Raw genomic sequence first — 17,059 nt, forward strand, 5'->3', positions numbered from 1 at the left:
GTAGAAATTCACCATTCCCAGAAAGCGACGGAGCTGGCGAAGGTTTTTTGGTAGCGGGTAATCTAATATTGTTTTGACTCTGTCTTCCAGTGGCGTTATGCCTGTTTGGGTCAAGTGATATCCGAGGAATTCTAATTCGGTTACGCCGAAAATACATTTGGCCGGATTGACAGCGATGCCATATTTGTCTAGTCTCTGTAGGAACTGGCCCCTGGTGGGATATAGCGGTACTACGTGCTGGCTCGCTGACTGCTACAAGTACAAGAGCCCAAGAGGAGAAAAAAGGCAGTTATCTCACCCCAACTTTAATGAAAACTATGTATAATTACTAGTCAAAACTGTTGAGTCTGCCAAGTATAGGTAGGGGGAATAAAAAATGGAGATTGTTTCAAAGCGATAAAAAAAACTAATTTTTCATTCGGAGCTCTATATCTTAAAAATTAGGAAAAACACAAGAAAACCTAAGAGAAAATAATTTAAAGAAGAGTAAATTTGCTAAAATGTGAGCCCTAATCGAGCTAATTACGTTAAATAGTTTTCGGGATATAGCTTTTTAAAAAGCAACATTTCATATATATGTTGTATGGAACGTACTGAAAGATCAGTAGTTAGTGAATTTATTTTGAAAAATTTATATCTCAAAAACCATTTAACGTACAGATGTCTATTAGCATTCAAATTAAAGCTAGTTTAATGAGCTGTAAAGTAGTTTGTGATGTTTATCTTCGTAAAAGTAACAGTTTACATGAAATTTGATAAAATAAATTGATTTATAGTTGTTCGGACAAATTTTCATTTGCCAAATTCATATACATATGTGAATATCATAAAAACTACTACCCCTACAAAGATAAGTGTCATAAACTACTTTATAGTAAGTTAAATTTCCTTTATGTAGAGTGTTGGCAGACATATGTGCATCTTATGGATATAGAGATATATTTTTTCAAAAATCCAACATTTTATACGAACAACTAGAAATTAACATTTTATGAGTTTATTTTATCAAATAACACAAAAACTACTACTCCTACAAAGATAAACATAATTAACTATTTTGCAATAAATTTAACTAGCTTTAATTTGAGCGCTGGCTGACATCTATACGTCCAATGGTTTCTAAAATGAAGTTTTTCATAAATCAAACTTATTGTCCGAACAACTATAAATCAATTTATTTAAGCAAATATCATGAAAACTACTATTCCTACGAAGGTAAAGTTCATAAACTTCTTTATAGTCCATTAAACTAGCTTTAATTTGAGTGCTAATAGACATATGTACGTCACATAGTTCCTTGGATATAGAATTAATCTTTCAGTAGATTTTTAAAAAAATTTACTTTTTAAAAAGCTATATCTCGAGAACTATTGGACGTAAATAGCTCTTCTAAGGCTAATATTTCAGCAAATTTACTCTTCTATAAATAATGTTCTCTTAGATTTTCTATTGTTGTTAGTAGTTTTTAAGAGATAGAGCTTCGAATGAAAAATTAGTATTTTTTTAAGGTTTTTAAACAGCCGCCATTTTTATTCCCCCTGCCTATACTTGGCAGACTCATCAATTTTGACTAGTAATTGTACCTAGTTTACATTAAAGTAATCAAAAATTGGGGTGGGATAACTGCCTTTTTTTGTTCCTGACTCTTGTACTATATGTAGAGAGCTGTTGTGATGTGTGGAGATGTGCACAATGATGGGTGAAATAGCTCTCTTGTAGACTTACTATATCCAATTAAAATACTACCTCGACTTTTGGTAATTGAAGGAGTACTTACTAAAAGCTGAAGTCTGAATTGAATCAATGTCCTATTAAGCAACGTTGCTGTAACAATCCTAAATTGAAAGTGATGGATAGGGACACAAAAGAAACAAAAACTCATTCTTGCAAAACAGGACTAATGTTTCCTGCAGATACAGTATGAATTAAAGAGTGATTTTTCTAATGTGGCAACAAGAATATATACTAATGGTTCCCAATTAGGCTAACAAATGACTGATCTAGCGATAGCGGAACACGAACTCGGGCAGTTTTATGTAAATCTGAGGGGGCCATCTGCTCTGTCAAATTGTTAACGTAGGACTGTAAACAGGCTCACGCGACTCTTTGAAATGTACGATTCTTATTTAGTCACTATCAAGATCTCCTGTAGTGATATCATTGTAGGAACCTTCTTAAAGAGTAACTACAACACTGTAATGGGATTACTCATGTTCGCTTTTAGCAATCTAGATAGAAATGACCCTACACACAATTTATGTATTCTGTGATTATTGAGATGAATTATTAGATTTATATAAAATTATTGTCCTTGTCCTCTAATCAGTATTCCTGGCTTCTGTTGCCTGCTAAATTGTTTTCGATTAAATTAGAGGTATATAGAGATTAGTGAAGTTTTCAAAGATAATTTATATATCTATACCATTTTAAATGAAACTTTTTTTGAAAAGAAAATCAGGGGTGCGTTCAATGAAGAATACAAATAAACAAAACTTATATATTAGAGCCAACGTTCCGGTCATAATTTCAGACCTTCGTCATGGCTAAGAACAATTATAATTTTGTTTAAATAAATAATTTAATGTTTATCCATTTTAGTCTTAACACATTTTCTTTTCTTTACAAGTCCGACGTTTCGGCCAATCCGGCCGTCCTCATGGACAATCTTAATACAATTTTTGAACTAAATTATTTAAAAACTCAACTTCATGCCGGTTATTCTGCTCAGGACAAAACAACAATTTCTAATTAGTCAATTTTCACATTAAAAACAAAAATTAAAATTCATTTACCAAAGTCACTATTTGTTAAAACTTTAGTACAACAATTCAAGAAATTTTTGTTTTGACCTGGACTGAAAAGCCTGTAGGAACTTGAGTTTTTAAATCATTTAGTTCAAAAATTGTGTTCAGATTGTACATGAGGATGGATTGATGGCCGAAACGTCTGGGTTTTAAGGAAAATAAAATGTGTTGAGACTAAAATGCTCAAAAATTAAATTATTTATTTAAACAACATTAACCAGTGGGCCGTCCATAGTCCTCAGTGGTTAAGACACAGTGTAACCAATTTGATGTTTATTGGCGGTGCCGGTTCGAATCCGGCCTGGGACGTCAACTTTTTTCATTGCGTGGCGGTCCCACAAAATGAAGAACTTTGACCCCCAACCATGGTAGGCAGTATAGGACTCCAATGGGAATCTTGGCTGAAAAAAAAACAAAAAAACATTAACCAGTCTCAAGAAAGTATCTAAGATTATAAACAACAAGAGAATTTGATAAATAGGTACATCAGTAGAATTAAAGAAAATTCATAGGGTAAGTATTATGAGAATAATTAGAAAATAATATACATTTGAAAATCAAGTAAGTAAATAAATATATGTTTCAGGGTTAAGAGGCCAAATTGTAAATATGAACTAAGGACCTTAAAACGAGAAAAAAAATTCTCTGAAGGTATGTCCGCAAACGCTTTGTTTAGGAGATATTCACACCTAAAGATTTTCATTGCTATGAATTATGTACGTTATATGATAAATAAAACCTATTTATTTGTTCCAACTACTTTATTAATTAAATTTACACATTAAGATTCATATGAAATGTTGTTTAAAGTGATTTCGTTGAGCATTAAGACAGGCTCGGCATCTTTCTTCAACCGCTGCAGTGGCAGAACGGCACTGGATATGTGTTATTGTTTCACAAGATTCAATTATCCTTCTTCGTAAAGAATTAAAAATAATTTTTTACTTATTTATGTTTTTCAAAACAACCATCTGCTCTCTATATAATATCAACGGTTAAAAATTAACAATATTACGCTTTTTCAAAAATTAGAATTAAAAAAATATTTACTTAATTTTCCTTTGATACATACTGTTAATCCCATTTGAAGGTTATTATAAATGAATTTATATATATATATATATATATATATATATATATATTGTATGAAAAAATATTTCTTATTGCATTGAGTTTACATGTATTAAAAAATACCATCAAGGCCTACATATAATTTATTAGGAAAAAGTAAGATTAGATTTTAGCGTCCTTCGAAGCTCTTTAGAGATAAAATAAAAGGCCTATCTAAGACGAAAATTTTGAGAAAAAAATTATTTATTTGTTTACGGTTATGGAAATTATATGTACAACTGATTTATGTAACAAAATCATTTTAAAAAAATAGATAAAAAATGCGTAAATTGATCAATATATATTATATATACATATAACCACTGAAACAAAAAATATATATCCACAAGCATTGTAATATTGATAGATATTACAATCTGCCACACAGTTGTGGGCAATAGGTAATAGTGATGAATGATCTCATACATACTAAAATAAAAAAAAATAAAAGAAAAATAAGAAAAAAAATAATAAAATAAAAAAATAATAATAATAAAAAACTCTCTTAAAATATATACAAACAAACGAATAGACAAGATGAACATAATCAAATTATCTGTATGAAAAATAAATAAATAAAATAACATAATGATAAAATAATATATACAATATTTACACAATCGACCTGAGGATCCCTGAGCCCACTCTATCCCCCACGTGTGAGGGGTAGAGCAGAGCTCAAGAGATCCCAACGCATCCCTCTCGCCGCATCACTGGTAATGAGGCAGTGGAGGCTGAGCAAGTGCGCTAAAGCCGCAAATTGTAATATTAAACTTATTAGAAAAATGAGCTATCGTTTTTATTTCTTTAATGTTCAATCAAACTGAGCCACAGCAACGCGTGGCCGAGTACAGCTTGTTCTATAATAGCCTAAATGCAGAAGACATTAATCCCTAAAAAAAAAAAAAATATCAGTTACACATATTAATTTTCTTTTTTTGCTTTTCTAGTACATTAAATCTGGATTTAAGACGCGAGCACATAAGAACTCCCAACATAAAGAAGAAAAGTAAATCATTGCCAGGAAGGAGAGAGAGCGGAGGGAAAACAATTACGCGGGCAATTGGTCTCGGTAAATCACTCAAGTCCTGGCATCATTTGGATTCTCCAAGACGGAACTTTTTTCAAGCTACGGCTGGAGAAAACTGGAGGAAATAGTTCACCGAACAACAAGGGCTGTTTGCACGACCCCTGCGTGAGTATTTTGACAAAGTGTACAATATTATTATTAGGTTTTGATTGGGTACAGAAGAATAATATCAAAGAATAGGTTTCTATGAAAAGTAAAACACATTGATTTAGTGAATTTCATTTTATAAATAAATAAAAATACTTATAAACGTATGGAAATAATATAGATTAATTTAATTGAAATAAAATAAATATTATATAAGACGAGACGATGGTCGGGGGGGGGGGGAAGAGAGGAGGGGTGCGGTCTGCAGAAAAAACACAAATAAACAAAAGAATATTTATTTATTCCTACGTTTCGACCTGGTTTTCAGGTCTTCATCAGGGCCATAAAAACAAAAAAAGATAACAACCGTCATTCAGAAAAAATAAATAAATAATAGAATAACAAATTAAAAAATATATATAACTATGAAATGAAAATATAAACTAGTTGATTAATATCTATGGAATAAGACAGTAGTAGATTGATAAAATATTATTTATATACATATAAATGATACAGTGTGTAAGAAAGGTATTGAGGAGTAAAATCAAAAACCTATTTAGTTAAACTGAAGAGTACATAATTTAGTTAAATTAAGAATGAATCATAAGTAAAAACAATATTTAAAAAAAAAGGATGAACAAGGAGGAAGAAGAAATATATGGAGAATAGGAAATAAAGAAAGTAAGAAATATAAGATAAGAGAGAAAGAACTAGCAGTTAGTTATAGGCAGAAACTAACCTGGTTTAAATCGCAGAAAATGTCGCTAGATTGCAAGTCAACAAAAGACGTTAGACAATCAGAAATCCAACAGTCAAATTTATTATTATATTATTTATATTTATATAACGGTCAAATATTATTATAATTATATATTTTTTCTCTGAATGATTGTTGTTATCTTTTGTTTTTTTTATAGCCCTGATGAGGACCTGAAAATCCCTGACCGCACCCCCTCTCCCCCCCCCCGACCATCTTCTCCTCTTATATATCTACGGTCAACTATCTTCACCTCATTATAAATTTTATATAGAATAAATATACTATTATTTATTTATTCACCTATGCAGTTGAATACAGGGAATGAAAAACAAAAGCTGTTGTCCTCAGAAAATGTTATCCACTAAATTTAACCTATGAGAAATAATGTGATAAATTTAGTCCTGTAAGACCTTGGCAATAAAATCCATTTCTCGGCATTTTATAGCCATAGGGGTACAATCATTAATCATTTTTGATCACATTGTCTTTTGTATTTATTTAGTTATCTATAAAAGTACATCTAACATGGTCTGAACAGATGACAATATCTATCAGTCGGTACCAAAAGAAAATACAGAAATGATAAACATAAATGAAATTTGAGCCATTTACACTTTTGATTATTATGGCGTTGTGAAGGCTGCTACGATTTATAAGCTAGAACAGTACAATGTGAAGTAATTTCTAGCGATAAAACTATTAATTCAATTATCTAAATACAGATAAATACAAAATACTTTTTTTTATCGATAAATATTACAATCCGTCACAACTTCATGCAATAAGCAATAGTGATCAATGATCAAACTCAAACTAAAATTTAAAAAACTAAATAAAATAAATAAATGAAAAAAAAATTACATAAAAATTAATAAAAGTTCTATATGTACATGAAGAAATAAGAATAAAATAAGTCACATTAACACTCTTGACCTGAGGATCCCCGGCCCCACTCTGTCAACCACGCTTGAGGGGTAGGGCAGGGCTCTTCGAGATCCCAGCTCATCCCGCTCACTGTGTCACTGGTGATAAGCCAGTGGAGACTGAGTAAGTACGCTAAAGCCCTAAACACGCAACAAAATACAAAAAACTAAAATGAAACTAAAGTAAAATAACAATTGAAAGAACTTATAAAGTGAATAGTAATGATACGAATTTAGAATTAATAAATAATAATGATGTATTGAATTCGTAATAAGTATGGAGTGATAAAAATAAGAATGCAGTATAAAATATAAAAATATATAATATTATTCAACATAGAGTATCAAACATGATATCTAATATACAGAATATAAAAAGAAACTTTTTAGATTTGATTTTTAATTTAAAAGTTTAAGGAATATTGTTTAGAACATCATTAAAAAACTAATGACGTACGTATCTCTTTGATGAGAAATTATCAAATGTAGTAAAGAAATATTACTTTTCCGACACATAAACAAACTTCTCAATGTTGTGTTAGACAACTGAGGGTGTTAGAACTACTTATACCAGTAACGCGGTGAGAGGGATGCGCTGGGATCTCAAAGAGCTTTGCTCTACCCCTCATACGTAGGGATCCTCAGGTCGATAGTGTAAATATTGTATATCAGAGTGCAAATGTCACTGCTGATTATTTTATTTATTTATTTTTTCATGTACGCAGTTTATGTTTATTATCTTTATTCTTCTGTTGGTATATATTTATTTACAGAGATTTTATTTACTTTTAAGTAATTTTTTTTCGTACTTATGTTATCGGTTATTACTATTAATAATAATTAATAGTCCAACAATAGTCCAACAACTGTGGCAGATTTTAATACTTATAAATAGACTATTTATATATTTCCCAGTGCAGACAAATTAATGTTGTTATATTTTGAAATGTTTTGTGTATTCTAAGTAATATAATATACAGATATGTCTAGTCCTATAATTCTGCATTTTTATGACATATGGTTTCCATTCGTGATGTAGCCTGAATTTATCTTTGAACCTTGCCATAATAATCTTAAAAATAAATAAATCGGAATATAAACTAAAATATATTTTCAGAATTAATGTAGAAAGAAGAGAGGATAGAATGTCTTTTGGAAGACATTCGAAACACAGTTTCCCGTTCACATAAAAGCATAGAAGACGAAATTGATGAAATTAAGGTAGAAATTAAGGCTATATAATTCAAACGTGAACAATAATATACAGTGCCGTGACGGATGTCAGCTGCCCCTCGCAATTACTTTTACAATATCCGCTATGATAGCAGCGTAGCAATCTGTCATTACAGGGACGTGTGTGTATTACCGGATCCTCTCTCTCGGTCAGCTTTCTCGGAAGGTGGGCCTTCTCATGTGCCTCCATTCCTCAGTATGGCACTCACTGTGAAAGTCGGCTCCCAACTGGACTGTTGTTTTTACCACAGGATGGAGTTCGAAATAGATGAGTTATAATTGGAATAGGAAGAAATGCATTCTGAGAAAATTACTCATAGGAAAAATATGCCAAATCATTATGATGAAATTAATAAAATTAGGTATAAAATACATCCATTAATGTATTGAAGAAATATACTGAAACATAATCCATTGTTGCTGATTATCGCAATATTATTTATAAGTTGTAATAATTATTAACAAAAAATAAATAATATAATATATTTTAGAGGAAGTATATAATACTTGACATTTTCGATAACGGTTTAATAGTTAGCAAGTATAACAAAAATAATAAATCTGTACCACTACTACCAAAGAAGGATCAGGAGAGCAGTACTTTGTAAGGAAGTACTGTTACTAGACAAACGGTTGTGCAAGGAGGTTATTTGAACAGAATCACGCTCGACCACCAGATTTTCCCCCGATTCAGGGTTCCACTTTATGAGGGGGGTAGACCCTGGAGGGCATCCGAATCTACAGGGTTAACACAGCTACAGTAACAGAGAAAATAATTATCTGTCACTTCCGGATTTGAATCAGGTTCTTGGAGTTAGCAGCACAGTGCCTTACCAATGAGCCACGCCGCTCTAAATTTTGTAGGTATTTTATTTGTAATATACACATTAATTATTTTATTGTACTCATTTTTATTCAGTATATCAGAAATAACAAAATAAAATATATATTGTATCTACTTTATTCTTTCTTAACCTGTTTGAGTTCAAAATTTTTAAGGTTTTAGAAAAGTGGTTCCAAAACATTTTTATTTTCATGAAAGACCGACATCTGAAAATCTTCCGGTCGGGCGCCATTTTGAACAAAAAAAATGTTTTGTCATAAAAAAAAAAAATAAATAAAATTCAGGGAAGAATCAATGTATATTCATTGCAGAAACTCTTATAAGTATGTAATCCGCATTATATCCTCTAGTTATGGGCCAAAAGAAAGTTGAGTTTAACCACAATAACTGTCCTGCAAATAAAATTTGAAAATTACTAGGGGTTTGCTTATAGGATTTGGATGCAATTATCGAAGTTCACCCTACTAAAAGACAAAAAAAAATTGGGGGCATTGAATGTTGAAGTACATAACTGGAATTTCAATTGCACAATGTTTGCATTCACGATTTATTTACCAGTATATTTCTTCCTCACTGCTAAGGTAGGGAAGCTACATGCATTCATGTAAGATAGAAAAAACAAAACATTTTTAGCATCAAGGAAAAAATTTGGTTACGTGTCTCTCATTAATCAAATCCATGTTAAGCCATAATACATGGTACCTACCATTGATCTCTATATTTGATGAAAATTTCAAAGATTGTGCGGTTAGGTACCTCTCTTACATTGTTACGTACGCGCTCATTATCTTTGTGCTTCAACTTCAGGATCACCAAAACAAAGTACTATGGTCACACTATGGTGATGATAAAATAACATATTTTTTTATTTTGTATTTTATATCTGTTACTTTAAAGACATAGTGGACCGAAACGTTAGCACTTTTTCTTTCACCAGGCTATTAGCTTACATATGTTTTTATATATCGAAATTTTTATAAATCAACATACATATGGGAGTTTTTATGTTACTATTAGTCTAATCATAATCATACCATCTGTATTATGAGGCAGTATTCGGTACAGAATATGTACGTGTTCGTCTGTCATCGCCTTTATACTGCCTCCTTAGTGAATAATAGCATATCTGGGCGGAACAGTTGTGCCCCGCAGACCTCAGAACTAGATAGAAAGGAAGACAGAGCCAAGACAGATTCGAGGACAGGGACAGAACCAGCGAACTAAACTGATTGAAATTCTCGACAAGGGAGAGATGACGAATTAGTGGCCGAGCCCTGATGGAGAGCGGATTGTTCTCCAAGCCCTGCCGGTGACGCGGTCATCCCTCAACTCCGTCATCTTAGCTCTGGATTACCGCTCCGTCTTAGGCTTCAGATTAGAAACTCCCGGTTTAGGTTCAGAATTTCTCCTTAATCCAACCCTAATCCCTTCAGGGACTCAATTCGAGGATTCTAATCCAACCCTGGCCGTCCCTCCAGGAGTTGCCCAATTAGTATATCGATTAGCCGGGGGAGGTCGGTTGGGACGCCTTCGATTAAAACTCGATGAAACGTCTTTAATTAGAGATTCAAGATGTAATTCTGGATATAAGTTTTGATGGCCTTTTTCAGAAGGGGCTCCGGACTGCCTTCTCACAATACAAATGCTCAGGAGAATAATTACCAAGAGCGTCTTCTCAACCAAATCCTAAGCTATCCCTTACCGATTGCCAAAGATGGCTAATTGCTAACAAATAGATCAATTAGTTGGGAGGGTTTGCATATTTATAACAACAGATCCGTTCACAGTCTTATGGGTCAGCGAGTCCGTATAACTAACTAGAAGGAAATACCAGGTTTAATCACCACTGAACCTAGGTCCTTAGAAGAGATAGCAGATGAATTCAGGTTATGTGAGTAAAGGTTATTAATATTATGTATGTGGTATTATGCCTCGTTAGAAATTTAAATTTTTCATCATTTTGAGAAAATCACTTAAAAAGACAGTTTTTAAAAATTGTTTTATTTATTGTCTTGCTTCCAGTACATCATGAGCTATGTTACATTTCCGGCATGATTCGTATATGATATATTTGAATTTCGAAATACTGACAAGGGGTTATTAATATTTTCATTAATACGCAAAAAACTAGAGATGTTATTGTTTTTTTTAATAACTTTTCTTCGGTGCGATATAGTGAAAAATGCTTAATAATCTCTATTATTACGTGCGAAATTCTTCACAGTTAATCTTTACATTAGCTTTGAAGATTAGTTGATAGACTATTCTTCTACAACAAAAAAAACAAAAAAAAAACCTCTCTACCCGTTGCCAACTTCTTGACTTTGCCAAGGTGATTCCTACGTTCCTTGGGAGATCTGATCTGAGTTCCTTCCATTTATTTCTCATCCGTTTTCCCTCAGTCTTTGTCTCCCAAATACTTTTTGGAATCCATTGATTGGCACTGTTTCCACATGGCCGTATCATATCAGTTGTTTTCTGTGTATATTTTCTATAAGTGGAACCTGGCCTGTTTCTCTATTTCTTATAAGCTAGTTTTACCGAGAGCTTTTATTAAAATTTTCATTTCTGTGACTTTGAATTTTTTGATACTAGACCAACTTTCAGGTCCATAGGTCAGCGTAGGTATGAAGACTTTTATACACCGCCATCTTTGTTTTCAACTACACTTCCCTTTTGCCGATCATTGCGTTACGGAGTTGGTGGAAAGTAATTTTAAATTAAAATTTACCCCTTCTTTACTATAGTTATAGTTCTTTACTATAGTATTGATTGTTCATGGACTATTAATCTCAGATTTTTTGTGAAAAGTTCGTTACATTCCAACATCAAACTCTAGTTAAGATTACCGTTATTATTAATTCATTTATTTATATTAATTAAATAATTAATTATATTAATTCATTTCAGGAAGGCTCAATTATCTTTATGATTAGCATCCACTATATTATAACTCTATGTATCATTATTTAATACTTAAACAGGCCCCTTACTCTTTTATATCCTTACAACTTACAGTGACATATTTTAATTACATTAATCCCAGCAGAACTAGTGTCCAGCAACCCTTTCTCCCCCTCAAACTCATGAAACGTTGGGTAAAGGCTGCCCCCTCTTGGAAGACAACATTTGCATATACTAAGTGCGGAACCGCTCCCCGTGAGGGCAAACCTTAGGGTCGCACCACTTGAACTGCTTCATCCCCGACATCTGCATTAGAATGATAATTTTGGGCTGAGGAAGAATATAGTTTATTTGCAACAATTAAACAACTTTATACAAATTTATCCTTCGAAATTTTTTTCTATCCACCATCTATAAAGTAAGTGTATATAATCGTAATATTTGACATAAATCGATTCAGTATTATTAAAGATAGCATGATATCTTTATTCATAACGGATAATGACCAAATGATACATTCTATAGACTACATTTCTGGATTATTGCATAGGCGTTTTATTTACAACTTAATCGCCTATATCATCTCTTTGCTAGTAATTTATAATGCAATGGGACTGATGAAAACAAATATTCTTTATAGTAAATTTATTATATAAAAATCGTCAGTTCATTTAGAATGCTAAGAAATTTTTATTTATTTATTTTTTTTTTTATTTGCCAATAAAGTCACAGATCAAATGAGCTTCGAGTCACAACTTTACCAACCACCATTTTTTAAAATGAAATTTATTAGTCATGTAAAAAAAGTTCAGTATTAATGAAGTATTATAGAAATGATAAATCATTGTGTATTATTTTAAAGTGTTTCGACTAATAAATATTATTGTCCACCACATTGAAGCAAAAACCTACTCGAGAGTGCTAGTTTTTGCGGCCTCAAATCGGATCCGGGTGGATTACCTTTTATTTCATGGCAAACCCACGAGATATAACATTGGTCTTCCCACTCTGAGTAAAATAGGTTGGCAACCTGCAGTATAACTCGACTTCCCATCCTAAGTTTGAGAGCATAAAGACGCTAAAATAAATTTATAAAAACAAAAGAAATTCAACTCACATTCAGTAAAAATTTCAATATTTCTGTGTACTTATTTCCAATATGATATTCTAATTATTGTATTAGCATTTACTAAATAGTTTTCAGCAGTCAGTATTAAATATTTTTGTGTAAATGTGCTTTGAATTTGTCGTCAAAATGCTAGTACCAAGACCAAAAATCATTTTGAATTGAAAAAAAAAATGAAAAATGATCCACTTGTTGATGAGAATTATATATTTAAGTTCTAAAGAATATTTTTGGCTAGGTTTTAACAACCCTCGTCTTACATTAGTGTATGATGGTATCGTGCTTGGGCTCGATTTGACATGGAGTTTGTTGGTTCTTTTGGAAACAGCTGAATTTTATTAGGCTTGAGAAATGACTGAACGTTATAATAAATTATGGAACTATGACTTTTATTATTTTTTTCAGGGACCGATGTAATGCTTGGATACTCCTAAACTAAATTTTTTGGCGCCCAAACATCGGGAGGCGACCGGTCAGGCAGTTTTTTCTCAAGAAAATTATCTTTATTACAACGACTTAATATATATTTTAAAATTAAATCATTAAAAACATTTTGCTTGTTATATAAACATGTTTTTTTTGTTTTTTTCGGGCGTCCTATACTGAGCATTGTGCAATAAACAAAACTTAAACTTTGGCATTGATCGTTAAAATGTAGTATAATACTATTTAATGATTTTTTTCTGCTTGTTTTTAAAGGAAATGTTAAAAAATATTTCAATTTTAATACATTCGATATATTTATTCCGTCGGAGACGGATGACCCTGTGCCTTCTGAATCTCTTCCTCCCTTACCGAACGAGTGAATATGTGAAAGGTAAGGAATGATTTATTGAGTGAAGCAGTGACTTCTCATCAATAAGTTAACTATGAACGGCTTCGACCGCTAATTTGCCCGATTTCTATGGCTAAGTCCATTCGGTTCGGGTGAATTGGTTCCGAAGTTGGGTTTAGGTGAAATTGAGGGAATTGAAACAACAAAACGCGGGGAGGGGAGAGCGAAGCAGGTCAAGATATTGCAATCTAAGGACCTGGGGGGAGGGGGCTCAGCAATTAATACATTTCTCGAAACTCCCCCACCTCAAACCATTTCTCAAGGCGGTCAGGGAGCCGCCGATCGATACCTCGTCTTGGAGGGATTTCATTTAAATTTAGATAGTCCTTCGGGGCCCTGCTTTAATTTGTTGGGGGCTCTCTCAAAGAAAGGGGGTGCGGGTAGCAAATCGCCTACGATTTGTTAGGTCCCGATCTTCTAGTCCCCTCGCACCTGGGATACCGAGGAGGAATGATCTTGGGTCTTCTCAATCTCTTACTCATTAAAGTATTACCCTGCTGGGTGATTACAAATGGCAAACGGTTTATTTACTGGTAGTCACATACACACACGCACGCAAGCACGTGAAAATAAAATTATAAAACTCAACTCACCCTGAATCTATAATGAAGATTCGATAAGCATTAATTTTTTTTTCATATAAATTAATATTTTATTCGATTTCAAAATAGTTTTTATATGCTTATTATTTCTTTTTAAAATTATTTTTTTAGTTTTTCTTAGTTGAAGAATAACACCCAAATGCCAAATGAGCTGCAAGATTGTACAGCTCAAACAGTTAAGTTAACAATAGTGCCAATTCGATACGATTCGACATAGGATCCAAAATCAATGATAATATTTTGTTTTCAATAAATTTAAGAATAAGAGTTATTAAAGAATTTTGTCAAAATTAAGGGATCACTTTGATGAAAATATTTTTTACTTTTTAAATTAAGGGATAGATGTTATGAAGTAATTTGCATTAAAACAAAATTAGTAACTGTTAAACTAAAATCTCTCTTCGAATAAATTTTATTTCGTTTTTCTTTCATGTGATTGGGTTAATTGCCCAACGGCCACTGCTGTGGTGCATACTGCATGACAGTTACCATCGTAACTAATATTATCGTACTTAGTTAGGCGAGATCGTTAATAGTACATATAACATCAGTGAAGCTGCTGTTAACATAAAGCCCGTATACTCTTGTGAGTCTTTACCGTCACGGAAACAATGATCGCAGCTATACCTTTATGTCAAGTTTTAATGTTAGAATTTATTCATAATATCTGACTGGTTATTGGTAAACAAAGATTTGTTTTTTCATTAAGACTGATTTTTAAAAATAAATGAGGAGAAAAAGTTATTAAAACAAGCCTATTTTAGCGTTTGATAGATAATAGTTTAAAAAATAAAATTCATATATGATCAGCATTTATGAGGTCTTATATTTTTTAGTTAACCAGCTATTTCACCTCGAAGGCCCTGGAATCCTTTTATAAAAATTCATTAATATTTCTCAAAAATGAGTATATAGTGATATATATAATATATAATGATCATATATTATGTCTTTCCTTCTAATATTTTATTTATATATTTCATTAATTACATATATTTTCTATATTTTTTTTCATCAATTTATCTTTATATAATTATTATTAAATTAAAATAGTTTATATTTCTTTCTTCCTTTGGATTATATAACTTTATATTTTATTTCTTGTTTAGTTCTGTTTTGTTTATATCTACGAGTTGTAGTTTTAGTGTAGTTTCCTGTTTTTGTGATTCGAGGGTTTAATGAGCTGGGGCAAGACTGGAAGGAATTATGTGTTTATTTATGTAATCCTGTACGGTTCCTATATTTAATTCAGAGTTCATTCTAGATATTTTAGAGAAATATTTAAACATTTGTTTGGAAATAATCAATATAATATATCAATATAAAAGAATATTTATTATAGAAAACATCAACTTTGAAAAATAATTCATCCTCTTTATATATTTGTATGTGTTATTTAAACATTTTACTTTTAAATATCCATTTTCGTTTAGAATATCTAAAACAACCCACCCCACTAAGACCCCCAGGGAGTGACGGACCTCTATCACTTTTGAAATACTTGCTTAAAACAAGAAGAGGAGATTTGGGAAAACGTGAATCCCGCCACTCCTGCCCTCCGTGGTTGCCTTGCTTACCTGAATTTTCCAACACACAATTATAGCTAGTAGGTTGGTTGATATACGACATGTCACAATCTCATAAGAGGAGATTAGAACACAAAAAATGCAATACTTTCCGGCCGAACCCGCCTCACTAAGACACTTTTTTTTCAAATCCTCTTTATTCGTATATAATTACAATTACAAATATATGATAATACATAGTATATATACATATTACATACTGACTGTTTGCCGTATGGCAGTATAAGTTGAGTTACAGGGTCCGCTGAAGGTGGTTTCATATTGGTAACATACTAGTTGGGGGCTTACATAGAATGGAGAGGGACTAAGACACCTTTTTTTTCTGACCTCCTAGAAAAATAAACATAAACAGATTAAATATATACAATAAAAATGGATGTATATATGCAGGCAAATATTGATCTTGGGTTTGCCAGAGTGGCATTATAAGATCAATTGCCGCGTCCGCTGAAGGCGGTGTCATCAATGATGGCATGAATCTGTCGTAAGCGTACTAGGAATAGGGACTAAGACAAGACACCCTAGGAGTGGCGGTCCTATATCACTTTTGAAATATTTGCTTAAGACGGGAAGAGGAAACTTTAAGATAGTTAACTCCAGCAATATTTAAAAAGCGTCTGAATTGGGAAACGGCGTGAAACTCTCCACTTCCACCCTCCGTGGTAGCCTTACTTATCTGACTTTTCAAAAAAACAATTATAGCCAGTAACTTGGTCGATAAACGACGTGTCACAATCTCGTGCGAGCAGATTATAACCCAAAATAAAATAGGAAAACGACCTGAATTATTCAAATTGTCAATAAAAAAAATTGTTAGAATTTTTAATTATGAGAATTGTAGGAATAGGTTTTACTTATTTTTGTTTTTCATAGCGGTGCTTGGGTATGCTAATATTTTGGTGTTGGTTGAGGACAAGAAAACTTTACAACTAAATAAAACTACGTTGATAAACTCTAGTAAGGAACTAATTTACAAAACTGGTTTTCATCATGTTTTTTTCTCTTAGTCCTGATTGTGCTCAAAATGCTGGCCGAATCATTGGTAGGAATAAATAAGTATTTACTTATTCCTGTTCTTTACTGCCCGCGCCCCCTCCCCTAATCATCTCACCATATATTTTTTTTGTAATAGTATAATATAATTATTATGTT

At 32.1% G+C, this 17,059-nt stretch overlaps 1 long non-coding RNA gene across 6 annotated transcripts in view; it reads left to right on the forward strand.

The window, feature by feature from the left end:
- Positions 1 to 17,059, forward strand: part of LOC106678711 (uncharacterized) — a 263,439-nt gene that overhangs the window by 192,327 nt on the left and 54,053 nt on the right. For 4 of the 6 annotated variants that reach the window (XR_010844478.1, XR_010844479.1, XR_010844477.1 and 1 more), the window contains one exon: positions 4,865 to 5,109. This is a non-coding gene — a long non-coding RNA (uncharacterized lncRNA). Of the gene's footprint in view, positions 1 to 3,390; positions 3,456 to 4,864; positions 5,110 to 17,059 lie in introns of all 6 variants that reach the window. The other 2 variants (XR_010844480.1, XR_010844481.1) reach the window with 1 other exon arrangement.

This window comes from Halyomorpha halys, unplaced genomic scaffold (genome assembly GCF_000696795.3).
Source record: "Halyomorpha halys isolate HHAL.00 unplaced genomic scaffold, Hhal_1.1 Scaffold157.1, whole genome shotgun sequence".
Lineage (NCBI taxonomy): Eukaryota > Metazoa > Arthropoda > Insecta > Hemiptera > Pentatomidae > Halyomorpha > Halyomorpha halys.